The sequence below is a fragment of the Molothrus aeneus genome, chromosome Z (genome assembly GCF_037042795.1).
Source record: "Molothrus aeneus isolate 106 chromosome Z, BPBGC_Maene_1.0, whole genome shotgun sequence".
Lineage (NCBI taxonomy): Eukaryota > Metazoa > Chordata > Aves > Passeriformes > Icteridae > Molothrus > Molothrus aeneus.
In genome coordinates this window covers 193,263-217,863 of record NC_089680.1, presented here as the reverse complement: position 1 = coordinate 217,863, position 24,601 = coordinate 193,263, and the positions used below count along the sequence as shown (strand labels likewise).

At 56.7% G+C, this 24,601-nt stretch overlaps 1 protein-coding gene across 1 annotated transcript in view; it reads left to right on the top strand.

Annotated features, from left to right (window-relative positions):
- Positions 1–16,988: 16,988 nt before the first annotated feature.
- MAPK4 (mitogen-activated protein kinase 4) overlaps positions 16,989–24,601 on the top strand; it is a 60,706-nt gene continuing 53,093 nt past the window's right edge. Inside the window, exon 1 of the mRNA XM_066569601.1 lies at positions 16,989–17,040. The gene's annotated coding sequence lies outside the window, so the exon portion shown is untranslated. The remainder of the gene's footprint in view (positions 17,041–24,601) is intronic.

The following is a 24,601-nucleotide window of genomic DNA, read 5'->3' as shown; positions in this document are numbered from 1 at the left end:
CCCTTTGATGCAGAGGGTGTCTGGGGCAGAGCTGCCTCCCTGCCTCACAGTAACAGCAGCGAGCATCAGCTGCTGAAATAATTTAGATATGTTTTCCCTCTGGGAAACCACACTGATCTTAATAGAGGTTTTTAATTAAATAATGTGCTGACTGTTACAAGCTGGAAATACTTTGTGTTTTGTGTTTATTCTTTGCAGCAGCGTTTCCTTCTGGTTGTCACTCGGTTGCTTGAGGAGAGAAAGGCTCGGGAATTTCTTCCCACTGGGAAACAGCCCCGGGAGCTGCCCACAGGCTCCACGCCGAGGATGGGAGATGGAAATGCTCATGTGAGCAGCTGGGCAGGTGCTGGCCCTGTGGTGACTTCCCGGAGGGTCCTGTCATGGATCCATCCCAGCCCAATGCCGGGGCTCTCCCGGCCAGACGGGAAATTTGGGAATGGCTGGGGATTCAGTGCGGCTTTCTCTCGGGAGGTTGCAGTTTATTGCAGCCCTGAGACACGTGAAAAGTCTCTGCTCAGGCCCGCTTGTTCGAAGAATGAGCCGGAGTTCTTCAGCTCTCGGTCTCAGAGTTGTTTATTGTATCTTATCTATAAAAATTTTTCTCCTGCCCTGCCGAGGTCCATCCAGCAGGACAGTTCCAGGCACACTGCCTGCCCCTGGGGCGGTGCCATCTCTTTATACTACAAACTACGTATAACATGTTCACAATTATTTCCAATACCCACCACCTATGCCAAACAGTGAGCTTCCACTCCAAACCAATCCAAAAGTGCCACCATCACAGCAGAAGATGGAGGCAGAGAAGAAGAAGAAAGGCTGGACACACCCAAGTCCCTCCATCCTGTCCCCAAAACCCCCATTCTAAAAACCCCAAAATCTACTTTTTCACCTAGCAATAATTTCATTATTACACTACTTAAACTTCAGTGGCTTTCAGGTCTTCATACAAAGCTGGTATTTTGCTCCACGGGTGATAATCAAACCCACAGGTGTTCTGGGCTGTGTGCCAGAGTCTCTGAGCCCTCTGGCAGGGGTCCTGGCAACTCTGAACACCCGGAGGGATGTCCTGAGTTCTGACAGTTTTCCCCTGCTGATAATGAAGCGGGCAATCAGGCAGGAGAGCAGCGGTTCCAGGGAGCGCTGCAAACCCCCGTTTCACCCCGCGCTGTGTGGGGCAGAGCGCGGCGGTGCCATGGTGTGAAAAATGCGTGTATTTTGTGATTGGCTTTTCGCAAATATTAAAATGAGCATTATATGTGTTGTGTTAGAAAGTAACGCTGTATTAATTCTCTTAAGTACTGTGTTAAATATAGTTTTAGGTTATAAAAATTGTTAAAATAGAAACGATGCTGTATAGGATACTTTTTTTAAAGAAAGGACTCGCAGCGAGATAGCAGCCACAGGATACCTGAATCTTTCGGAGAAAAAGAATTTATTGCCCTCTTATCAGAAGAAACCAACTTCTTCCCACCTCGAAGGCGCTGTTAGGATTCAGAGGAAGAAGTTGATGATGAGCAGAGAGAATCCTGTATTTGAATGGAATTTATGCATCATGTATGAAGTGTGTATGAATATGCAACAAGCTATTGCTTTTAAGGGTTAATCCTTTGTTAACGGGTGTCCATTTTCGGGCTCCTGCTGCCCAGAAAAAGGTACCCAGACTGTCTGTAACTCTTTGTATTTGTCGTCTCATATTATCCTAAATCCAAATTGTCCAAGTTATTATTACTCTAATTGTATTACTATTTTTATAACCATTTTATTACTATGAAACTTTTAAAATTTTAAAAAACAAGTGATTGGCGTTTTTCACACATGGCAACACCACGGGCAGGTGGGTACCAGCGCACGCCAATTAACATTTAAACAGCCTCGGGTGCCAGGAGCAAGCCGGATGTTTGTGGATAAAACTGAGGAGAGCTGAAGGGGTGTCTGTGCTGCTGGGCCCTGCCTGCCCCGCGGCTGCTCGTCCTTCCCTCCTGGAGGTGTTTGAGGCGCTCCGGCAGCTCCATCGCCTGCCTGGATGTGCTCCTGGGGTTTCTTCTGCCTGTGCGGGTATGAGCTGAGCTTTCTGTCAGCACCTGTGCCAGACGCTCTGCAGGTCCCACCCCCAAATTGTCACAAATTGCTTGGCTCAGTCCGGGTCACTGATGTTTTGTGCTGCAGTGGGAACCAGGAGGGGCTCCCTTGTGACTACGCCTCAGTGTCCCCAGTGGTTCCTAGGCGTTGTGCAAAAGGAAGATGAGCTGTTCACGAGCCATTGAAGCTGCCACTAAATACTTCCTGACCCAAGGAGCTGCTTCTGCCCTTGTCTTATTCTCCAGCATAACCAACGCATGACATACCGGGCAGTGGGACATCACCCAACTTACCCACCCAACGTCCTGCCTGATCCTCACTTCAGCAATTGCACTAAAACTAGGACTAGCACCATTCCCCTTCTGATTCCCAGAAGTACTCCAAGGCTCTCCTCTCACCACCGGCCTCCTCTATCCTCCGCCACAGAACTCCCCCCAGTCACGCTACTCTGCATAACCTCACCCTCACTAAACCCTACACTCTTAACTATCCTAGCTATCCTCTCAGCAGCCCTCGGAGAATCCCTGTTGTGCAAAAGGAAGATGAGTTGGTAAGGCATTTAAGTACTTCCCAAGGCCACACGGTGAGCAGGAGGTTGAGGCTGCACACAAAGTCTTTTGTCCCTGGCTGCCACCTCCCCACGTTCCCCCGAGCTCCAGCCTTGCAGATCCCTGCCTGAGGAGTGCTGATTTTTGCTCATGAACTTGACAAGCTCCACAGTAAAACCACTTGACTGCACCTTTGCCCCTTCAGCTCAGGAAGCCCTGATGTTTCTGCCTTAGCAGGGAAAAACTTCTCCCAATATTCAGCTTAAATCCAGCCATGGCTAAGAAAAACCTTTCATCCTTGTGCCTGGCCTTGGAGGCTGCTTAGTGCAAGCTCTGGCCCTGCACCTCTGCCTCTTCTCTAAGCCTGACCTGCTCTCCCTCCTTGTCCTGGTGTCTCCCCAGACTGGGATGCTGCTGCTGCCAGGAATTGGCAGGAACCCACCTTCCCACTTTGGGAATTTGGTAGAATTTGGTGCCACCATTTGTGGGGCCAAGCATTGCAAACCCCACTCATGGCCAGGGACACCAGGCTGAAAGGGGTGAATTTCCACCATCATCGTTCCATCACTAATGGTTTGCAAATTTTAATTTGTGTCCTTACCTGAGCACACGGGATGTGCTTCTGTGATTTGGGGGTTTTTCTCCATGTTTGTACTGTTCCTCTGGTTCTTCTTGATTGTGGCTTTGATGTGTCTGTGCCCAGGAGTGGGGGAAAAATGGGAAGCAGGTGAAAAATGGGAAATTCTACCATCTCTGGGGCTCCTTGACTCCAAATCCCACACAGGTGCTGCTGCAGGAGTCTTCCGCAAGAGCAGCCACATGCCTCTCTACCTCTCCCACCCAAGCTTCAGATTTGCACCCTTGGATGTTGCTTTGCAGCCCCATATTTGGGTTTTTTACAAGCCTTGGAAAGATCTCCTGGAAACAGAGCAGGGGAGAGACGCTCTGCAGAACGTTATCAGAAGCATCAGGAAACAGCAAACCAGCCTTTTTTTTGGAAGCTGGAAGCACACAGAGGTGGGGGTGGGACACAAACCTGCAGAGCTTTGTAGAGCCAGCTTTTGGAGCAGATCAAGCTTAAGGCGCAGGCTTTGGAAGGCTCAGCTTTTGGAGCAGATCAAGCTTAAGGCGCAGGCTTTGGAAGGCTCAGCTTTTGGAGCAGATCAAGCTTAAGGCGCAGGCTTTGGAAGGCTCAGCTTTTGGAGCAGATCAAGCTTAAGGCGCAGGCTTTGGAAGGCTCAGCTTTTGGAGCAGATCAAGCTTAAGGCGCAGGCTTTGGAAGGCTCAGCTTTTGGAGCAGATCAAGCTTAAGGCGCAGGCTTTGGAAGGCTCAGCTTTTGGAGCAGATCAAGCTTAAGGCGCAGGCTTTGGAAGGCTCAGCTTTTGGAGCAGATCAAGCTTAAGGCGCAGGCTTTGGAAGGCTCAGCTTTTGGAGCAGATCAAGCTTAAGGCGCAGGCTTTGGAAGGCTCGGCTTTTGGAGCAGATCAAGCTTAAGGCGCCGGCTTTGGAAGGCTCGGCTTTTGGAGCAGATCAAGCTTAAGGCGCAGGCTTTGGAAGGCTCGGCTTTTGGAGCAGATCAAGCTTAAGGCGCAGGCTTTGGAAGGCTCGGCTTTTGGAGCAGATCAAGCTTAAGGCGCCGGCTTTGGAAGGCTCAGCTTTTGGAGCAGATCAAGCTTAAGGCGCAGGCTTTGGAAGGCTCGGCTTTTGGAGCAGATCAAGCTTAAGGCGCCGGCTTTGGAAGGCTCAGCTTTTGGAGCAGATCAAGCTTAAGGCGCCGGCTTTGGAAGGCTCAGCTTTTGGAGCAGATCAAGCTTAAGGCGCAGGCTTTGGAAGGCTCGGCTTTTGGAGCAGATCAAGCTTAAGGCGCAGGCTTTGGAAGGCTCAGCTTTTGGAGCAGATCAAGCTTAAGGCGCCGGCTTTGGAAGGCTCGGCTTTTGGAGCAGATCAAGCTTAAGGCGCAGGCTTTGGAAGGCTCGGCTTTTGGAGCAGATCAAGCTTAAGGCGCCGGCTTTGGAAGGCTCAGCTTTTGGAGCAGATCAAGCTTAAGGCGCCGGCTTTGGAAGGCTCAGCTCAGCTCAAGGCTGCCGCGGGCTGTTCTGGTGCTGGATTCGGTGTTTCCTTCCATCTGCCTTCAGCAGGGATGTTTTCACCCAGCCAGAGCTGAGGTCCTGCCTTTTCTGCAGCATGGGAAGAAGCCAGGCTGCCTCCCGTGAAGATGGGGAGCCCAGGCAGGGAGTTCTTGCCCTGGTGGCTGGGGAAGACAACTCCTGTTTTTTCCACCTCTACAAAGCGCCACTGCAAGGCACAAAGAGCACAGAGGGAGGTTACAAAGAAATGATGAGATGGCCTGAGCAGCCACCCTTTATCTTCACTTTTTATCCTTTGATTTCGTCTGGTTTGACTCCCTAACACCTAACCCTCATGTGGGGTGATACAAAATGTCTACCTAACATCTTTTCACACCAAAAGCAGTGAGGAAAGGGGCTGAAGCTCTGGCTCCTCTCTATATATGCCCATATCTGGGGGATGATGCCTGGGAGGGGACCTGGGCAGAGGTGGCACTGGTGACTGCAGGGAGGGTTCTTAGGGTGCTTAGAAGTCTCCAGCTGAACCAGTTATTTTTAAAAAATGCACCAATCTGCACCCAGATCCAGCCAGTGGAGGGTCCCTCCTGCTTGGTGTGGCCACCAAATCCTGTGTGCTCTGACCCCCAAGTGCATCCTGGGCTCCCAGGCCCTCGGTCCCTCTGGTTTTCTGGCCTCCTACATGTGCCCACAGAAACCATCAGAAATCTGATCTGTGTTTTCAGGAGTCTTCTTTATTCTCCCAAAGCCTTAATTAATTTTCTCTGTCTGCTCTTGCTGGGCCTAATATCACTTGAATGGCTCACTTATGTGAATTAGCTTGATTAATGGCCGTACCCAGACACAAAACTCCTCAGCCTGCTCGTGCTTTTCATGGGAGCTTTTCCAACCTCTTATTCTCCTCTGCTGAGGCCAAGCTTTAGCCTCAGCTGGTGGGAGCAACAGCCCACAGACACACACAGAATACACAAACAGAGTTCCTCAGATGAGGTAGAATTTCCCTGGCTGAAAACATCAAGTTACGGATTAATCTATTGTGCACAAAAAAATTCTGGAGTGCCTTCCTGCTCCTCAGGCCTTGTCACTGGCACTGTCACTGGCCTTTGGTGACAGCCATGCTGAGGTGCTCAGGGTCTTCTCTAGGCTCTCCTGCCTCTTCCACAGCAGCCTGGCCAGGCTCCCCTGGCTGTCCAAGGGCTGGCTCTGGCAGCTGGAGCCTCCTGCAGACCAAAGGCTCTGCCTGGCACCAGTGGCCCAGCTGGTAATTCTGGTTTGTTCTTCAGCTGGAAGCGTCTGGGAAGCTTGGGAGGACTAGAGAGGTGAAACCAGCACTGCAAAAGCGTGCAGGGCTCTGTGCGTCCGCGTGAGCCGGGACTGATGCTGCCCTCAGCTCTCACAAAAGCTGATCCAGACCCTTTCCCAGGGACAAACCACGTCCTTTTCATGGTGAAATTGGACAGTGCTTGCCTGTTCTTGGGGGGCACAGAGAGGAAAAGTGGGAGCCACAGATTGAGGGAGCCAACATCAGCTGTGCCCCAGGATGTGGGAGCCACAGACTGAGGGACACAGCCCCACATCAGCTGTGCCCCAGGACAGTGACACTTTGCTGCAGACACCAGGAAAGGAGAGGCTGGGAGGAGCAGCCCACGTGTCCCACACAGCAGAGCACTCCTGCAAGGACCAGTGGGGACACACGAGGCTTGCTGGCTAGTTCCAGGCACAAAAGCAGTGCCTGGAGCCACCAGGAGAAGACAGCCAAGAGGTGTCAGCAGTTGCTTCCTGTGCCTTTTGGACAACTCCTCCAGCAGAATCCAGCTCCAGGGACCTGTGAGGAGGTGACTGGCACAGCTGGGGATGCTCAGCCCAGCCCTGCCCCGTGTGCTGTGCCTGATTTTGGGGCTCAAGCCCCCCAGGGATGACCTTGCCAGCCATGCCCAGGCCCATGTGCTGGTGAGCCCCAGCTGGTGGGGAAGGGCAGGCTCCCAGCTCCGCCATCATTACCAGCTCAGCAGCAGCCAAATTTTCCTGTGCTGCTGGGAGTGCTGCCACCTGTGCCAGCAATCCACAGCATCACTGCCTACATCCCATCCTGGGGCTGCTGGACCTCCTGGAAGGGCGAGCTGCTGGAAGGGAGCACCTAAGGCTTGTAAATGCTCGTGGCTGGAAGGAGTTGCAGAATCAGAAAGTCCACAAGAAGTTTTATTAGTAAATGACACACTAGGCATGGAAATTGTTGTTAGTGTCCCAGGGTAAGCACACAGCAGTGTGGCCTGGATAAAGGGATAGGGCTGGATGTGGGGTGTGCTCAGCTTCCATGTGCTCAGCTTGGGGTGGAGGAGAGCAGCTCTGCCTCGCTGCCTGCCTCGTCCTTGTGAACTCCCAGCTAAGAACCTCTAGAAAAGGCACAGCAGTGTTAATTAAAAGCTGCCTTGGGCATTATCTCAAGTGTTCTCCCCATGAGACTCTCAGATGCTGCTGGCAGTGCTGGCTGGGAAGTTTCTCTGCAGGGAGATCAGTGCCAGCTCCTGGAGCCCTTTGCAGTTCCCAGATGTGGAGTGCTTGGGGTTCAGGTGTGAATTCCCCCCTATGGAAAGGCTAACACAGATGAATACTGCTCAGTTTCAGTGTGTCTTGGGATCAGAGAGGCTGGGAGGCTGGGCAGCTTCCATCACCTTCAAGACAGGTTCTCAAGCTTCAAACCACTATTTGCAATGAGAACAGCGGTGCAGTAAAATGGCCGGACTTGGGGGGGGTTTAAAAAAAAAGTTATCTTACTGTGCACTTTTCATGGTGGTTTCTGAGGCTGGAACACTCCCAAGGTGCTGGATCTGGAGCAGAGAGGGCTGGAGCATGCCTCATCTGGGCTGTCCCTGGAGGAGATAGCATCTCCTGGCACACAGGCCACTAGAGAGCCCTGTTCACAGGGTTCAGACATCTCCTTCAGCAGCGCCATCCCTCAGCCCCCTGCCCCAGCCCCTCAGACAGCACCAGGGCTGCTGCAAAGCCATCCTGCTTAATTGGGACCTCAGGGAGGCAGCTCCCCTTCTGAAGCATGCTCTGTTCTAATTAGCGGGTAAAATAAGCTCTGAATAAATAGGAAGACCATGACTAAGTCCCATTTTTATTTCTCTTCTGCTTCCCATGCTTCTCCCAGATAATTTGGAGCAATGCCTGGTGAAAGTCCACGCAATGGATAACCTGGCTGCTTGTTTTCTGCAGGCTCAGTCCTGCAAACAACCAGGAATGCAAATGCTGGGAGCTGGCAAAGCACAGGGATAACCAGATGGGGAGGTGAGTTGTTCCTGGGATAGCTCCTCTGTTAAAGCTCAGCTGGGATCCAGGTATTGTGAGGGATTTAGTCCAAAGGGTGGGGGAGTAGAAGATTTAAGGTGGGGCTGTTTGCCCTGGGCATCATCTGCATGTGAGATGCTGGGGACAGCCTCGGTAAAAGAAAGGCCTCTGCTTTCAGGGGGAAAAACACCATTTTTTAAATAATGCCATCCATTTTCCCTCTTGTGGCTGGATTTCTGCTGTGGGTACGGTCAGGAATGCAGCTGATCCAGGCACACAGAACTGCAAATCTGCACCCCACAATCCGTGTGGGGCCCGCCTGCTGTGCCTGGGCTCTCCCAGAACTGCAAATCTGCACCCCACAATCTGTGTGGGGCCTTCGGCTGTGCCTGGGCCCTCCCAGAGCTGTAAATGTGCACCCCACAATCTGTGTGGGGCCTTCCCACTGTGCCTGGACCCTCCCAGAGCTGTAAATCTGCACCCCACAATCCGTGTGGGGCCTTCCCACTGTGCCTGGGCCCTCCCAGAGCTGTAAATCTGCACCCCACAATCCGTGTGGGGCCCGCCTGCTGTGCCTGGGCCCTCCCAGAGCTGTAAATCTGCACCCCACAATCCGTGTGGGGCCCGCCTGCTGTGCCTGGGCCCTCCCAGAGCTGTAAATCTGCACCCCACAATCCGTGTGGGGCCCGCCTGCTGTGCCTGGGCTCTCCCAGAGCTGTAAATGTGCACCCCATAATCCGTGTGGGGCCTTCCCACTGTGCCTGGGCTCTCCCAGATTTGTGCACCCCACAATCCATGTGGGGCTTTCCTGCTGTGCCCTGGCTCTCCCTGTCCATGATTGCTTCAGTGTCCAGGAGCTGTGGGGGCTATGAGCCGGCAGAGGCTGTGCTTTCAATTAGAACCTTTATTAATGAGCAAAGTGCCAGGATAAATGGCTTGTGTGGCCAGCAGGAAGGATGCTGGGCGAGGCAGGGGGTGCTGTGGTGTGAGGGAGCTCGTCCTGCTCAGCACAAAATGCTCCTGGCACTGTCTGGGCTGGGACAGGGCTTGTGGCAAAGTCTGGGCTCTCCAAGGCCATCCCTGGATGGAGCACCTGGAGCTGGGAGCTGCCACCCCAGGGGTGTCCTGTGTCCTGCCTCCTCTCCAGCGTGCTCTGGGTGCTCACAGAGCACCTAAAAAACAGCAGCAGGAGCTGAGAAGTGGGGGTATGTGGGTGGGTAGAGAAGAGCTCCCTGGGTGCCAGGAAGTTGTGACAATCCCAAGGTTTTACAAAGGTAAATTGTGCCTACAACATGAGAGAGGCTTCATCTTTTTTCTTTGCCTTGGCAGTTTTAGGTCAGTTAATGGAACAGAAGGAAAAGGAAATCTTCCAGGAAGTTGATGCTAAACTGGTGACAGTCTGGGAAATCAGAAGCTTGGCTCTTGGCTAGTTCTGCTGCCAGTGAGGTGGAAGAAGCAGGCTGGGATCCCTCGCAGCTGGTCAGTGGCAATGCTCACCACTCTGCCTTGGCTTGGTGGTGGGTGAGTGCCCCAGTACCAGCATTAAATCAAGTGTGATGTGAGAAAATGGAGGGAGACGTGAATAAACTCTCATTTCAGGATGCCAGGGGGCCTGGGTGCAGCTGTGGGGAAGGAAGGAGGGCAGCAGGGACAGACTGTGCGGGCACAGAGCATGAACAAGAACTTGCAATAAATAAGAAGTAGATGGGTTGTGCTGTGATATCGCTTTCTCCACACAGACCCAGCCCCAGGAGCTCCATGTCTGGACATCACCTCTGCTCACCACTCCATCATCCTTCACACCAGCTGCTCTGCCACACCACACAGTGCTGCTGTGCTCTGCCACACCACCCAGCCCTGCACCCAGGGCTGCTCCAAGGCATCTCCCACCCCTCCTGTTGCTCTGTGCAGTTCTGCATCCCTCATGGAGCCCTGGAGGAGCTGGCAGGGCTGAGGGCAGCTCTCCACCTCTGCCTGGCAGGTCCTGTGCTCTGACATCTCCTCCTTCAAAGCATTCCCATTTCCAAGAGGCAGACTCTGTCAGGAGCCCTGTCCCCAGAGGACACCCCTGGGAGTGCCTTGGCTTGTGTCCTGGTGTCCAGCAGTGGTCTGAGCCCAGAGACAGGGTCCTCCCACTGCCATGGGCAGGGCAGGGGGCCCGCACACACTGCCAGCTTTGCTCCACCAGCACCGTGAGCCAGGCCTGCAGCAGCTGCTGATCCCTTCTGAGGGGCTCAGACTCAGCCTCTGAGCTGCCCTAAAGGTGAGGAGGCAGAGGGAGGGATTGCCTGCCCCAAAAGCTGGTGTTCATGGTGATGTCCTCAGCCCCAGTGGGACCCCAGACCCCTCCCCAGCCTGCTCCTTCCACTTCACTGGCAGCAGAACTAGCCAAGATGTCCTCAGCCCCAGTGGGACCCCAGACCCCTCCCCAGCCTGCTCCTTCCACTTCACTGGCAGCAGAACTAGCCAAGAGCCAAGCTTCTGATTTCCCAAACTGTCACCAGTTTAGTGTGGGAATTTATAAAATTAGAGGGTTTGGGGAAAGCTGTAAAGGACAGGCTTTAGAGACAGCAGAACTATGACTAGAGCTAAGCAGCAGCCATGAGATAGGTTAGCAGAAAAATTACGTAAGAAGTAGAAAAGTAAGGACAAATAGAACAATAGTACCTTCTCTCCCCATCACATCGCATTTGATTTAATGCTGGTATTGGGGCACCCACCCAGCACCAAGGCAGGGTGGTGAGCATTGCCACTGACCAGCTGTGAGGGATCCCAGCCTGCTCCTTCCACCTCACAGGCAGCAGAAAATCAGAGCCAAGCTTCTGATTTCCCAGACTGTCACCAGTTTAGCATCAACTTCCTGGAAGGTTTCCTTTTCCTTCGGTTCCATTAACTGACCTAGAGCTGCACCAGCACTGGTGCTGCAGCAGCGTGACCCAGCGGGTGCACGGTGGGGCTGCTGCACTCCATGCACAGCTCCCCACCTGCACAGCTGCTTCCTAGACACCGATATTTGAGTATCAATCTGATTCATAACACCCAGGGGAGAAATGAGAGTACGTGAGAAGGATTGAGCAGAGCACACGGCGAGTCGCAGCAGTTTTAATTCCCCAGATTGACACTCACAGCGCTTTTCTGTCCTGCTGTTTTTAATTTCCACTTTATTCTTCTACATTAATACAACTCTGGGGCAGTTGATCGCACGTTGCTGTCACACATTTCCCTGGGGAATTAATCTTTTCCTGCTGGCAGCAGTGGGAAGGCAGAGCAGTTTCAGAGGTGTGACTAACCCAGGGCTAGGGCACATGGACCACTCCAGTGGAGTTTACACCAATGTGCAAACCACACCAAGAGCCAGAGCCCTGCCAAGCAAGGCACCTCTGAGCAACAGACAGGGCAAAAAAGGTGCATGCATTATTAAATGGCATTTTTGTTCTGTGTGCTGGAAATATAAACTGACCTTTATGCGGGCCTGAATATGAAACATGGACATGGGAGGCTCGCTCTGGCCCCACCATCAATCAGCCTCTCCTTCGGTGCTCCTGTACGAAAGGTTAGGAAGTCAAAAGAGCTTTTTAAATGTTTCATGTTGTCCTTTTCTCCCTGTTTGGAGAGCTGCTCTCTCAGAGCAGTGTGAGGCTGAGGCAGTGACTCAGGCAAGCGCTGTACCCAGCTCTCTGTGTGGCAGCTGGGCTGAAATCAAAGGATCACAGAATCCTTTAGGTTGGAAAAGCCCTCCAAGGCCATGGAGTCCAACCATCCCCAGCACTGCCAAGGCCACCACTGACCACTGTTCCCAAGTGCCACATCCACGCAGCTTTTAAACCCCTCCAGGGATGGGGACTCCACCACTGCCCTGGGCAGCTGCGCCAGGACAGGACAGCCCTTTCCATGGAGGGATTTTTCCCAATATTTGATCTAAACCTCCCCTGGCCCAGCCTGAGGCCGTTCCCTCTGCTCCTGTCCCTGTTCCCTGGAGCACAGCCCAACCCCCCCGGCTGTCCCCTCCTGTCAGGAGCTGTGCAGAGCCACAAGGGCCCCCCTGAGCCTCCTTTGCTCCAGGCTCAGCCCCTTCCCAGCTCCCTCAGCCTCTCCTGGGGCTCCAGCCCCTGCCCAGCTCCGTTCCCTGCCCTGGACTCGCTCCAGCCCCTCAGTGCCTTTCCAGCCTGGATGGGGTGGCTCTCCATGGGCTCCCATCTGTGCTGGCCCCAGATCCCCCACAGCTCCCCTTGCTCAGCCGCCTGCTGCTCCCAGAGAGCTGGGATTTGTTTACTATGCACCAATTTATTTCATTTTCAATTTAAAATATAAAAAGTACGTGGGTTACAGCAACATAATTTGCAGCCTGCTGATTAATAATACAGCTGACAGAACAAAATTGGGCTGCGAGCTCGAAGTGCTGAGGAAAGCTAAAATTTAGTGAGCAGTGTGTGGATGTGGGGTAGGCAGCCTGCAGCTGGCAGAGGAGGCTGCCGAGGCCAGAAACACTGTTTGCTTTTTTAGCTGCCTCACACACAAATCCTGGCTCACAAATCCCCTTCCCCCTACCCTGCCATGCTTGGAGATGGTCAGCACTTCACTGCAGAAGGCTGTGAGGAAACTGATCCGAGGAGAGCAATTCCTAAGGATTCTCCATCCACAAAGAGTGAAGGCAACCCACTCGGTGTTGATTTATAATGTGGTTTTTCCCCCAAGGGCACTGAGATGCTGCCCAGCAGACAGGCTTTAGCACCTCTGGAAATGTGGTTGGTTTTACACCAGTTCTTCATTTTATAGGATTTGTTCTGAAAAAAAGAACTCTGTCTTTGTTCTGAAACAAAAAGAACTCTGCTCTCTGCCTGTTGTGTCTGGGCCAGTGAGGGTGTTAAAGATTCACCCGGGGGTGTGCTGCTGCAGGCAGGACCAGCTCTGCACGGTGTCCCCAGGGCTGGTGGAGCACCAGGGATGTGTCTGGAAAAGGTGGTGCCACGGCTGTCGGGGAGGATGCGCTGAGTGTGCTGTACCCAGCGGGGAGCGGCAGTGCCAGCCTGACTGGTGTCACTTCACCGGTGTCAGCACGCCCGGATCTGGCAGGGGATGTCTGAACCTTGCTCCTGATGAGACACTCCAGTCAGTCCCTTTTATTTTAGCAGCCAGCGATTTAACCCCTGAAGGAGGCTGAATGCATCCTGTGACAGGAGACAGAGGGATATTGTGCAAGACAAACCCTTTGCAGTGAGTGTGACAGCCTTTTTTACACAAGCACGGTGAAATCCAGCCCCAGACAGGGCACAGGCCCCCAGAGCAGCCTGAGCATCCCTCCTGTGCCTTGTGGCCCCTCCGCCGGTGAGAGGGGTGGATCTCGGGCTGCACGGGCTGTGGCCGGGTGACGAAAATGCTCCCTCTGCCCACGACAATAAGTGTTGGAGATGGAGATAAGCATCCTCTCCCCGAAGGCAGCGTCCGACAGCCCGCGCCTGGCAAGGCAGGACTAAAGCCACGCCTTGCTGCGTTTGCCTTACCTGTGCTTGTGGCTGTCTCACACCGCGGAGAGAGAGAGCCTGGACTAAAAACCACAGCGCCAGGGTGAAAAAAGAGATGGTCACGGCTCCTGCTACCCACACCCACCCCAGGCACCGCCGGCTTTGATCGAGCGTGCCAGAGCCCTCCTCACCAATCACCAGGAAATTGATGTAAACACTCCGGCGGCTTTCTGAGAGCTTTCCTTCCCCTTGCTCGAAAAGAGATGCACACCATCCCTCGTGCTTGACGATGCCGCGCAGATTATCCAGTCAGGGGCCGTGATTATCTCGTCAGGCTCCGCGGTGTTTAATTAAGTTGTTTATGGTGCTATCGGTCTCCATCCCGCCTGGAAACGCGCCCTGGCACCCAGCACGGGCCGGGAGCGGCGGCTTCTGCCTGCGGAGGGGCTCCGGGGTGCCGGAGCCTGCGGGAGGATGCTCTGCGGGGATGAGGGGTTAATCTCCGCTCCGGAGGGGCTCCGGGGTGCCGGAGCCTGCGGGAGGATGCTCTGCGGGGATGAGGGGTTAATCTCCGCTCCGGAGGGGCTCCGGGGTGCCGGAGCCTCCGGGAGGATGCTCCGCGGAGATGAGGGGTTAATCTCCGCTCCGAACAGAGCCCCTTTGTGCTGGGCGCTGGGCGCTGACCCTGCCAAGCCTCTGTGCTGTTGCCGGGGCGGTGTGAGAGCCCGCGGCACTGCCAGCGTTTGTTGTTGGCCGCGCCGGGGATGCTGCCAAGGTCCCGCGAGGTGCTGCCCTGGTTTCCTGCAGCGCTGGTGACAAACACCCAAATAGCCCGGCTCTTCACCCAGAGCAAGCTCCTACCAACCAAACCAATGCCGACCCCCTGAGAAGAAAATATGAATGTTTCAGTGCTGTTGCTGCTAATTGTGAGAGGGAATCATGGAGTCACAGAATGCACCTTGAAGATCATTAACCTTCTTCCAGCCCCTGCCATGGGCAGGGACACCTTCCACTATCCCAGGGTGATCCATCCAGCCTGGCCTTGGACACTGCCAGGGATCCAGGGGCAGCCACAGCTGCTCTGGGCACCCTGGGCCAGGGCCTGCCCACCCTCCCAGCCAGCAATTCCTAATTCCCAATACCCCATCCACCCCTGCCCTTTTTCAGTTTGAACCCATTCCCCTTGTCCTGTCACTCCATCCCTCACAAATGCTCTCTCTCCATCCTTCTTGTCAGCCCCTTCAGGTCCTGGAGGAGGAGGGCCACAATTAAATCACCCCAAATCTTCTCCTCTCCAGGCTGAGCAATCCCAAGTGTCTCAGCCTTTCCTCATGGGAGGAGTGCTCCAGCCCTCTGATCCTCTTGGTGGCCTCCTCTACGTCAGGAAAGGTAGAGGTTGGATATTAGGAAAAAATTTTTCACCGAAAGAGTAATAAAGCACTGGAATGCTCTTCCCAGGGAGGTGGTGGAATCACCATCTCTGGATGTGTTTAAAAAAAGACTGAACATGGCACTTGGTGCTATAGTCTAGTTGAGGTGTTAGGGCATAGGTTGGACTCGACGATCTTAGAGGTCTCTTCCAACCTCATTATTCTGTGATTCTGTGATTCTGTGATTCCAGGGCTCACTGGCCCAGGTGTTCAGAGACTGGCCCATGGCCGTGCCACAAGCCAAAGGGCTGGAGCTGTGTGGGGAGAGCCCTCAGATGCTGCCTCACTCCCAGCAGGGCAGGTGCCAGGAGCACTCCCACAGCACGGGGTTTGTGAGCTTCAGCCTCAGCCTGAGGCTGGGGTGGCCAGTTATTATCTCCTGCTCCCACTCTGCCCTTTGATGTCCATTCTGTTGGGAACCCTGTGCTGAGGGCCAGAGCAGGATCACGGTGCTGGAGCCAGGCATGTCACCGTGTGTTTGCTGCAGTGACATCTTGGAGCAGGATGCCACACAACAGCCCCATCTGAGATCACCCTCACCCAAACACCCCCATATTTCAGCACTGGGCTTTGCCAGGAGGGCCCCAGGATGCCCTTAATTGTCCCTGGCTGTGTGTTTGTCACCTGGGGCCAAATAACCTCCACAGTTTGCACAGAGAGCACATGGGGGCAGTTTCCCTGGGAGGTTTTAACTATAACTGCTCATGCTCCTATTCCTCTCTCTGCTCTGTTTCCACCCTTCCATCCACAGGCAGAAGCTTCTATTAAATATCTTCCTGCTCACGGGGTAATCGGATGGGAACATTCATTTTAATCCTAGACAGCAAAACAGTAGAGTTACAGATTACTATGCCACCAGAAATTGCTTATACACCTTCATTTCCTCCCATGTAATTCCCTGGGAGTTTTAATTTACGGGACCGTTTTTTATTTTTTCTCGCCACTTCCCTTGCATCAGGCAGGGTTCCTTCAGCTCCAACAAAGCAGCGTGCCTGTCTGGAGGGGATCAATAACTATTGAGCTATCACGCTTCCTCCACTTAGACTGTTGAAGCAGCTTCCTTTAATTGCTCTTTCACACTGTAAATACAGCGTACTGGGAATTTTTTTTTTTTTCCCTTTGAGGCCGCTCAGTGGGTGAAAGCACACGCGGGTAGGAAGAGCTCAGCTGCCTCACCTGTGATCCATCACACCTCCTCCGCTGCTGGGAACACCCCCGGAGCGCGGGGACACGAGGGGACGCTGCCAAGCCCCCGCGGCCAAAGCGGCCCCAGAACGGTCCCGCAGGGACGATGGCTCGGGGCAGACCCAGAAACCCGCAGGTTAAAACTGATAAGTGAATGCACGTTGGGCACAGGCGGGGGAAAGGGCAGAACGCCCAGCCTGGAGGGTCCGGCTGCTCAGCACCCTCCGCTGCCAGGGATGCCCCGAGGCTCCTCGCAGGGGCTGGGGCACAAAGGGGGAACCAGATCCGCGCCGGCGGCGACTCCAGGGAACGGGCAGCGGATCCCCTGGGCGGCTCCTGTCTCAGATGGCGAGGGATGCTCGGGCTCACCGGGCTCCTCCCGGGGATGGGAAGGGATCACCGGGCTCACCGGGCTCCCCCCGGCCACAGTGAGATGGGATGGCCAGGGGAGTTCGGACCCCTGGGGCAGCTTTTCCCGGGGATGGCGAGGGGGGAGCGGGGGTCCCGACCCCTGGGGCAGCTTTTCCCGGGGATGGCGAGGGATGGCCGGACGGGCCCCTGGGTGGCTCCCCCGGGGATGGCGAGAGGGGTCCGCGCCCCTCCGGCGGCTTTTCCTGCGCATGGCGAGCGATGGCCGGAGCCCCGGGCGGTCCCTCCCCGGAACGGGTGGGGGGGACCCGATGTCGGGGGCGGCTTTTCCCAGGCACGGCGAGGGAGGAGGGGACCCCCGGGCGGCTCCTCCCGCGGATGGAGAGGGGGGAGCCGAGCTCTGCAGCGTCGTTTCCCGGGCACGGCGAGGGATGCCCGGAGCGCGGCGGTGCCTCCGGGGCTGGGGGGGTTGGCGGCGGCGGCCCCGCCCCCCGCAGGTGCCGGCGCGGCGGGGCCGGGGGTGACGTCAGGCGGGGCGGGCGCGGTGCCGGTGCCGGTCGGGCCATGGCGGAGCCGAGCGCGGCGGCCCCGGTGAGTGCGGCGGCCCCGGCGCTGCCCCCGAGCCCCGGCGGGCGCTGCCGCTGAGCGGGTCCGTGTCCGTGTCCCTGTCCGTGTCGGTGTCCGTGTCGGTGTCTGTGTCCGTATCGGTGTCCGTGTCCCGTGCGGGACCGCCCGCGGGAGCGTCCCTGGGAGCGGCGCCGGTGTCGCCTCGTCCTTCCTATGCCCCGGAGCCCCTCGCCCGGAACGGAGGGATTCGAACCGCCGGGAGCGCCGGCGGGCTGCCTGCGAGGGCGAGCGGAGACACCGGCATTGCTGCTCCGCCGCCTCACACGGGCTCGGTGCGTCTTTGTGTGCCCTGTGGGCTCGTTCGGGCGCCGTGCCCTGTCTGTGTGTCCGTGCCTCGAGGCTCTGTCCGTGCCCGAGTGTCTGTGTGCGCTCTGTCTGTCTGTATCAGTCTGTCCAGGCTCTGTGTGTGCCCTGTCGATCTGTCTGTCCGTGCCTGCCGGTCTGTCCGTGCTCGTGTGTGCGCCCTGTCTGTCCGTCCGGGCTGTATGTGTCTGTATATGCCCTGTCTGTCTGTCTGTCCTGGCGGTGTGTGTGTGTCTGTCTGTATGTGCCCTGTCTGTCTGTCTGTCCTGGCTGTGTGTGTATGTGCCCTGGTTGTCTTGTCCTGGCTATGTGTGTCTCTATGTGCCCTGTCTGTCTGTCCTGGCTATGTGTGTCTGTATGTGCCCTGTCAGTCCGGGCGGTGTGTGTCTGTATGCCCTGTCAGTCTGTCCGGGCGTGTGTGTCTGTGTGTGCCCTGTCTGTCTGTCTGTCCGGGCGGTGTGTGTCCGTACGTGCCCCATTTGCCCACACGCTCCCTCTGTGTCCGTTCGTGCCCCACGAGCCCACGCGTGCTGGGTGTGCCCACGGTCCCCATGGGTCCGTACCTGCCCTGTGACTCCGTGCGTGCCCCGGGGTGTCCCCGTGAGCAGCATCCATCCATGGGCGCCGTCATGGGCTGTACCCGCCCTGTGTGCCCCCACGTGCGTGCCCTGTGAACGGGCTCTGTGTGCCCCACTCGTGCCCCATGGCTGTGCAGGTCCTGTGTGTGTCCCACTCGTGCCCCATGGCTGTGCACGTCCCGTGTGTGCCCCACTCGTGCCCTGTGGCTGTGCAGGTCCCGTGTGCCCCACTCGTGCCCCATGGCTGTGCAGGTCCCGTGTGTGTGCCACTCGTGCCCCATGGCCGTGCAGGTCCCGTGTGTGCCCCACTCGTGCCCCGTGGCCGTGCAGGTCCTGTGTGTGCCCCACTCGTGCCCAGTGGCTGTGCAGGTCCTGTGTGTGCCCCACTCGTGCCCAGTGGCTGTGCAGGTCCTGTGTGTGTCCCACTCGTGCCCCATGGCTGTGCAGGTCCCGTGTGTGCCCCACTCGTGCCCCATGGCCGTGCAGGTCCTGTGTGTGCCCCACTCGTGCCCCATGGCCGTGCAGGTCCTGTGTGTGCCCCGTGGCCGTGCAGGTCCCGTGTGTGTCCCACTCGTGCCCCGTGGCCGTGCAGGTCCCGTGTGTGTCCCACTCGTGCCCCATGGCCGTGCAGGTCCCGTGTGTCCCACTCGTGCCCCATGGCCGTGCAGGTCCTGTGTGTGTCCCACTCGTGCCCAGTGGCTGTGCAGGTCCTGTGTGTGCCACTCGTGCCCCATGGCTGTGCAGGTCCCGTGTGTGCCCCACTCGTGCCCAGTGGCTGTGCAGGTCCTGTGTGTGCCCCACTCGTGCCCTGTGGCTGTGCAGGTCCCGTGTGTGCCCCACTCGTGCCCTGTGGCCGTGCAGGTCCCGTGTGTCCCACTCGTGCCCCATGGCCGTGCAGGTCCCGTGTGTCCCACTCGTGCCCCATGGCCGTGCAGGTCCTGTGTGTGTCCCACTCGTGCCCAGTGGCTGTGCAGGTCCTGTGTGTGTCCCACTCGTGCCCCATGGCTGTGCAGGTCCCGTGTGTGTGCCACTCGTGCCCCATGGCCGTGCAGGTCCCGTGTGTGCCCCACTCGTGTCCCGTGGCCGTGCAGGTCCCGTGTGTGCCCCACTCGTGCCCCATGGCCATGCAGGTCCCGTGTGTGTGCCACTCGTGCCCCATGGCCGTGCATGTCCTGTGTGTGCCCTGTGGCTGTGCAGGTCCTGTGTGTGCCACTCGTGCCCAGTGGCTGTGCAGGTCCCGTGTGTGCCCCACTCGTGCCCCGTGGCTGTGCAGGTCCCGTGTGTCCCACTCGTGCCCCATGGCTGTGCAGGTCCCGTGTGTCCCACTCATGCCCCATGGCCGTGCAGGTCCCGTGTGTGCGCCACTCGTGCCATGTGTGTCCCTCCGTGCACACTCGTGGGTTCACCCAGGCAAACCCGGTGTCACTGCCCGGCGGGTGCCCAGAACCCTTCCCTGTGCCCAGAGAGAGAAGGTTGCTCCTCTGCCTCTGCCCTGCTCCGAGGCAGGCTGCGTTTGCTCTCGGTCAGGTTTATTTCCTCTACCTGGGCCAGAGCCTCGGGGGGAGGTGGCAGGTGGTGACAGTCCAGGTTTAATGGCACTGGGACACGCCTGGCATGTGGGGAAGGTGAGTTTGGCTGGGGACATCCATCCCGGGCTGCTGTGGTGTGAGGAGCAGAAAGGGGGAGGCAGACCCGACCCTGGTGTGGCAGTGGCTCTGCTGGGCTGTCCCCACACAGAGGAGCCCTCCCTCCACCCCGAGGCGTGGCGCTGGGCAGGGGAGAGGCTCCCCAGGCTGCAGAGCTCGACCTTCGCTGGGTGTCAGAGGTGCTGGGGTGCCTCTGCCAGCCTGGCTGCGTGCCTGGGGACATGGTGGCCACAGGAGGGGATGTCCAGGGTGCAGGGTCCCCCTGTCCAAGCAGCTGGCTCGGTAGTGGACACACAGAGCTTGGCTGCTGCGAGGGATGGGGTCTCTGCAGTCAGCTCTGTGCTCCTCACAGTTAATTAGACACGACTAATCCTCTCTGGCGCTGGGAACTTCCAGCAAACCAGAGTGCTTTCCCCTCTCCTGGTCTGAGCAGGATCCCAGCCTCGTGCAGGGCGAGGCGAGGGAACAGGGACATCATTTTGAGCCCCTTGGACACATCAGGTGTGGCAGCTCAGACCTGCAGTGCCCTGACCTTGCAGTGGATGGACAGGTGTCCGTCAGGGGGAAGGTGACAAGCCCCGTGGAGGCTGGTGGGTGAAGGATTGCAGGGAAAGGAAGGTCAGGACTGTAATGAGGATATTGCAGGAATAAGGGCCAGATCTGGACATTTGGGGACAAATGTCACACCCAGCCGGTAAGCATCAGCATTCCCCATCCCTGCAAAAGAGGAGGGGGCAAAGGGACACGATAATCCCGGTTCCACTGATGCCCTTGTCCTTGGGAGAGGTGTCAGTGTGTGCCCTGCTCTGGCCTTGGAGCCAAAGCAGAGCCGAGTCGGGCTCACTTGAGGATATGAGTCAGAGGTGGGTTAATCAGTGCAGGGTTAATGGTCGGTGATCTTGGAGGGCTTTTCCAACCAAAACGAGCCTCTGGCTGTGATTCATCGCAGTCCTTTCGCTCCTGCAGCTGAGCCCAGGCTGTTAGCAAGGACTGATAGAACCTGCAATCGCAATCCAATGACCCGTGTTCGGAAAGAACGACATTGATCTGGGAACATCCCGCTCTCCAGGCCGAGTCCTCCATGCCGAGGGTCGTGTTTGTCCCTTCTGTACGCCTAGAACAGAGTCCCGAAGGAGCTGGATTAGCTCCCCGCCCTGCTCCTGCCCCCTGGGCTGCCAAAATCTCCAGAGCGGGCATTCAGGGCTGGAATTACCCCTCAGATTTCCAGGCTGCAGGAGCCAACTCGCTTGCACTTGGAGCTGCTCTAGTGGATGCTGTTTGTTTGCCCTTGCTGAGGGGTCTAAAAGGGTCTGTTCCGAGCTGTCCCCCACCGAACAGGGGGGACAGGCACCTCCAAACGAGGCTTGTTTTCCTCCTCGGAAAGCCTCGCATGCAGGCCAGGCAAATGCCTTTCAGGGTGCTGGTTCTGATTTGGATAGCTGAGCTAGAGAGGTCTAAATTTAAGCGAGATGAATCTCACCCGGTGCTTGCAAACCTTGCTTTTCAGACTTTTCGCCTTGATCTTTCCTTTTTTTAGCACGACCCTGCTGTTCTCCTACCACTCAGGACTCTTCCCAGGCACGGAAAATGCTTCTGAAACTTTCCACCCCCCCAGGTGGGAGGTGTTGCAGAAATGCAACTGCAGGGAAGCATTTGCAGCTCATCCTCCTTGCAGAAGCCCGGGTTAAACAAGCAGCCTGTTAATTTTGTGTTAATGGCTCTGAGCAACGCCGAGTCCCACCCCCCCCTCCGCCACCCCTTTCCTCCCTACCTTGTGCCAACATTTAATTGCTCTCACTCTGGAGAGATGCTATCTCCTTTCAAGGTTGAACTTACCTAGTTTTGACTTGCAGTGGTGGGGTGGGGGGGGGGGGGATGCTGCCGTGTCCTTGTCACGGAGGTCACTCGTCGCTGCCTGCTCCTTGTCCCCTCCACCGCCGCTGCTCGGGAGCCCGAGGGCGCTGTCCCCTCTCACCTCGGGGTTCTTGTGGCACCCTCGGGACGTGGCTGTGTGGCCAGGTGCCCACCTGGGTGCAGCCGTGGGTGTGAGCTCGCTTTTCTGACTCCTCAGGGACGCGTTCCCGCTGCCCCCTCAGGGAACACCCGCTCCTGTGCTGATGCCTTAGGCGGGAGACGCTCCGTGCTCATCCCAAACCTTTCCTGGCCCTGGCAGAGCTCTCTGTCCTGGCCCCATGCATCTCCCTGCCACATAAACCTGTGCTCTGTCCGACTGTGACCTCTCTGAGGTGATTTGGGCCACCAACCAACCTACCAACCAACCAGCCATGAGTTACTGCAGCTTTTCGTGTTAGAGATTTACATTTAATATAACCCAGGGAAGGAGTCAGGGATGGGACTGGGCAGTGACACAAATCCCCGAGGAAGGTGCTGGGATGCTGTTTCTGCACGGGCAGCAGCCACACCTGATGCTGTGTGGGGTTGGTTGCACCTGCTGTGAGATCCATCCTCGGGGTGTTCCGTGCTCTGGAGAAATGTGGGCAAACACTGCGTCGAGGCAATAATAATGCCTTTAGATAGATAATAAGGCTCCTAAATAGATCTAATTCCAGGAAACTCAGCTGGCTGATTGGAATTGTATTTTTAGTCTCCGGTTCGTGTATTTACCTGAAATTTCTGTCCTGCTGCTCTAGCTGGAGCTGACCCCGGGTTGCCTGCTGCTCCTGCCTTTTACCCAAATACTCTGATTGCACAAAGTTTCTGAGTTCCATCAGTTGGTCTGAAAATGCTTTATTTTGGCAGATGCCTGGCAATACTGAAATTTCTGTCTTAAGGGGCCTTAAGGGGTCATTGAGGGGTTTTAAAGAGGTTGCACAGGGGGTTGGTGGGAAAAGCCCTGCTTTGGCACAGTGGGGTGCACATGGCACTTGATCTGTGGGCTCCCCTGGTCCTCTTTGGCAACAGTTTCATCAGTTTTACTGACGGTACCTAATAGTGAATCTGGCAGATATCTAATTCTCTATTCCTGGCATGCTTAAAAAGTGCCTTATTTTTCAATTAATTCTGTTAGCTGTACAGATTTAATGGATTCCTTTAGAGGTCCCCATCAGTCACCGACACCGGACGTTTCTTTTCCAGTGCCGTTCCTCTCTCCTCCCCTGTGCCTAGAAAGATCACGTTCCCACGCATTTTCCACGTCTCATTCTTGCCAGAATGGCTTTTTCATTATTTAAATCCTGCTGCTTTTCCAGGTTTGTGACTTTTGGGGTCTTTGGTAGAAGCTTGAAGCGGGTTCCTTGCTTTCAGTGATGCCAGCGACTGCTCTGGGCTTTTTTAAATTTGCCCTTTTAAAGTCATACGGCTGCCGCCGTTATTTTGGGCTCGCCGTTCCCGTGAGCAGCAGAGAAGCAGAAAGAAACTATAATAGAAGAAGACTTGCATTAGGCATGGCAGTTTGGCCTCGTCCCTGTCACGCAGACCTGCTGCCACTCCATGGGCAATTAACGCTGGAACGTGACCCGCTCCTTGTGCCAGCAGCAACTTCTCATCCCAAAGATTTGTGAGCTCCCTGGGTCTGGTAGTGGTTACTCATGAGTTGTTTGCATGGTGGCATTTTTATTTGCCCCCCTGGGTGCGTGGATGTGATGGATAGTGGCAAGGTGTCCCTGTGCACAGAGAAGAGTGAAATTCGGCGCTTGTGGTGTTTGGGTGTCTGACACCGCTGAGGAGGGGGAAATCACATCCTCCACGTGGGGTAGAACTATTTTGGCACGCTGAACTCTTCATTTGTGCCTCCTGTTGCTCTCCCAGGTGACCGCAGCACCCCTCAGACCTGGCCAGGTGCTGCCAGGCAGTGGCGCCGGCTGGGGCAGCCCGGGCTGGGCTCCCCGAGGGCTCCCCCTGCCCAGCGCCAGGCTGAGATTAAACACTGATCTCCTTCCAGGGCTTTCCAGGCAGGATTGCCTGGGAGGATTTACAGGAGCCGATTTCAGCCCGGCTGAAAGGTGCCAGGGTGACCTTGCCATCACTCCCTGTCCCCGGGGCTGCGTCAGGAGTAGGACCAGCTCCCACATCTCCCCTCCGAAATCTTCCCCTGGCTGGGAGGCTGCGGGGGCAACTAACGCCGCTTCTTCCTGCAGCACTTTCCACCCGAGCCCAGCCTGTCTTTAAAAAGCAGCCGGCGTGGTTGTGCTTGGAACAGGCAGCTCGGTTTCTATATTATACACAGCTCTCATCTCCGTGGGAGGCCGGGCAGCCCACGCCGCTGCCGCAGCCCAGAGCCCTTCCCGGCTCCTCGGGGCGTTCCCGGAGGCAGGGAAGGAGCAGGGAGCTCTGCAGAGTGCCTCGTGTGTGCCCCACGCCCCTCGGGGCACAGCTGTCCCCTCCCCGGGCACCGGCCACCTTGTGTCACACGCCCTGCCCTTGTGTCCCGAGGCTGCCTCACCTCACCTGCCCTGGCCCGCCAGGTGAGCACCCAGCCCCTGCTGCCCCAGCCCCGGGCTGCCTTACCTGCCCTCACCCTCCAGGTGAGCACCCAGCCCCTGCTGCCCCAGCCCCGGGCTGCCTTACCTGCCCTCACCCTCCAGGTGAGCACCCAGCCCCTGCTGCCCCAGCCCCGGGCTGCCTCACCTGCCCTCACCCTCCAGGTGAGCACCCAGCCCCTGCTGCCCCAGCCCCGGGCTGCCTTACCTGCCCTCACCCTCCAGGTGAGCACCCAGCCCCTGCTGCCCCAGCCCCGGGCTGCCTCACCCGCCCTGGCCCGCCAGGTGAGCACCCAGCTCCTGCTGCCCCAGCCTGGCTCTGCTCCCAGCCATCCACGGGCACTCCAGGTCCCTGTGATCTCCCGCGGGAGTGGCTTGGCCGTGTTTCAGCATCACCTTACAGCCCCTCTGGATTCGGGGAGCAGCAAACCGTCCCCCCCCCCAAGCTGAGTCCTGTTGGTGTCCATCTGTCCCAGCTGTCTGGGTTATTTGCACAATTTAATTCTTGGCTACACCTGGTTTTACAACGGGATTAATTTCATCGGGCAACTGATACACC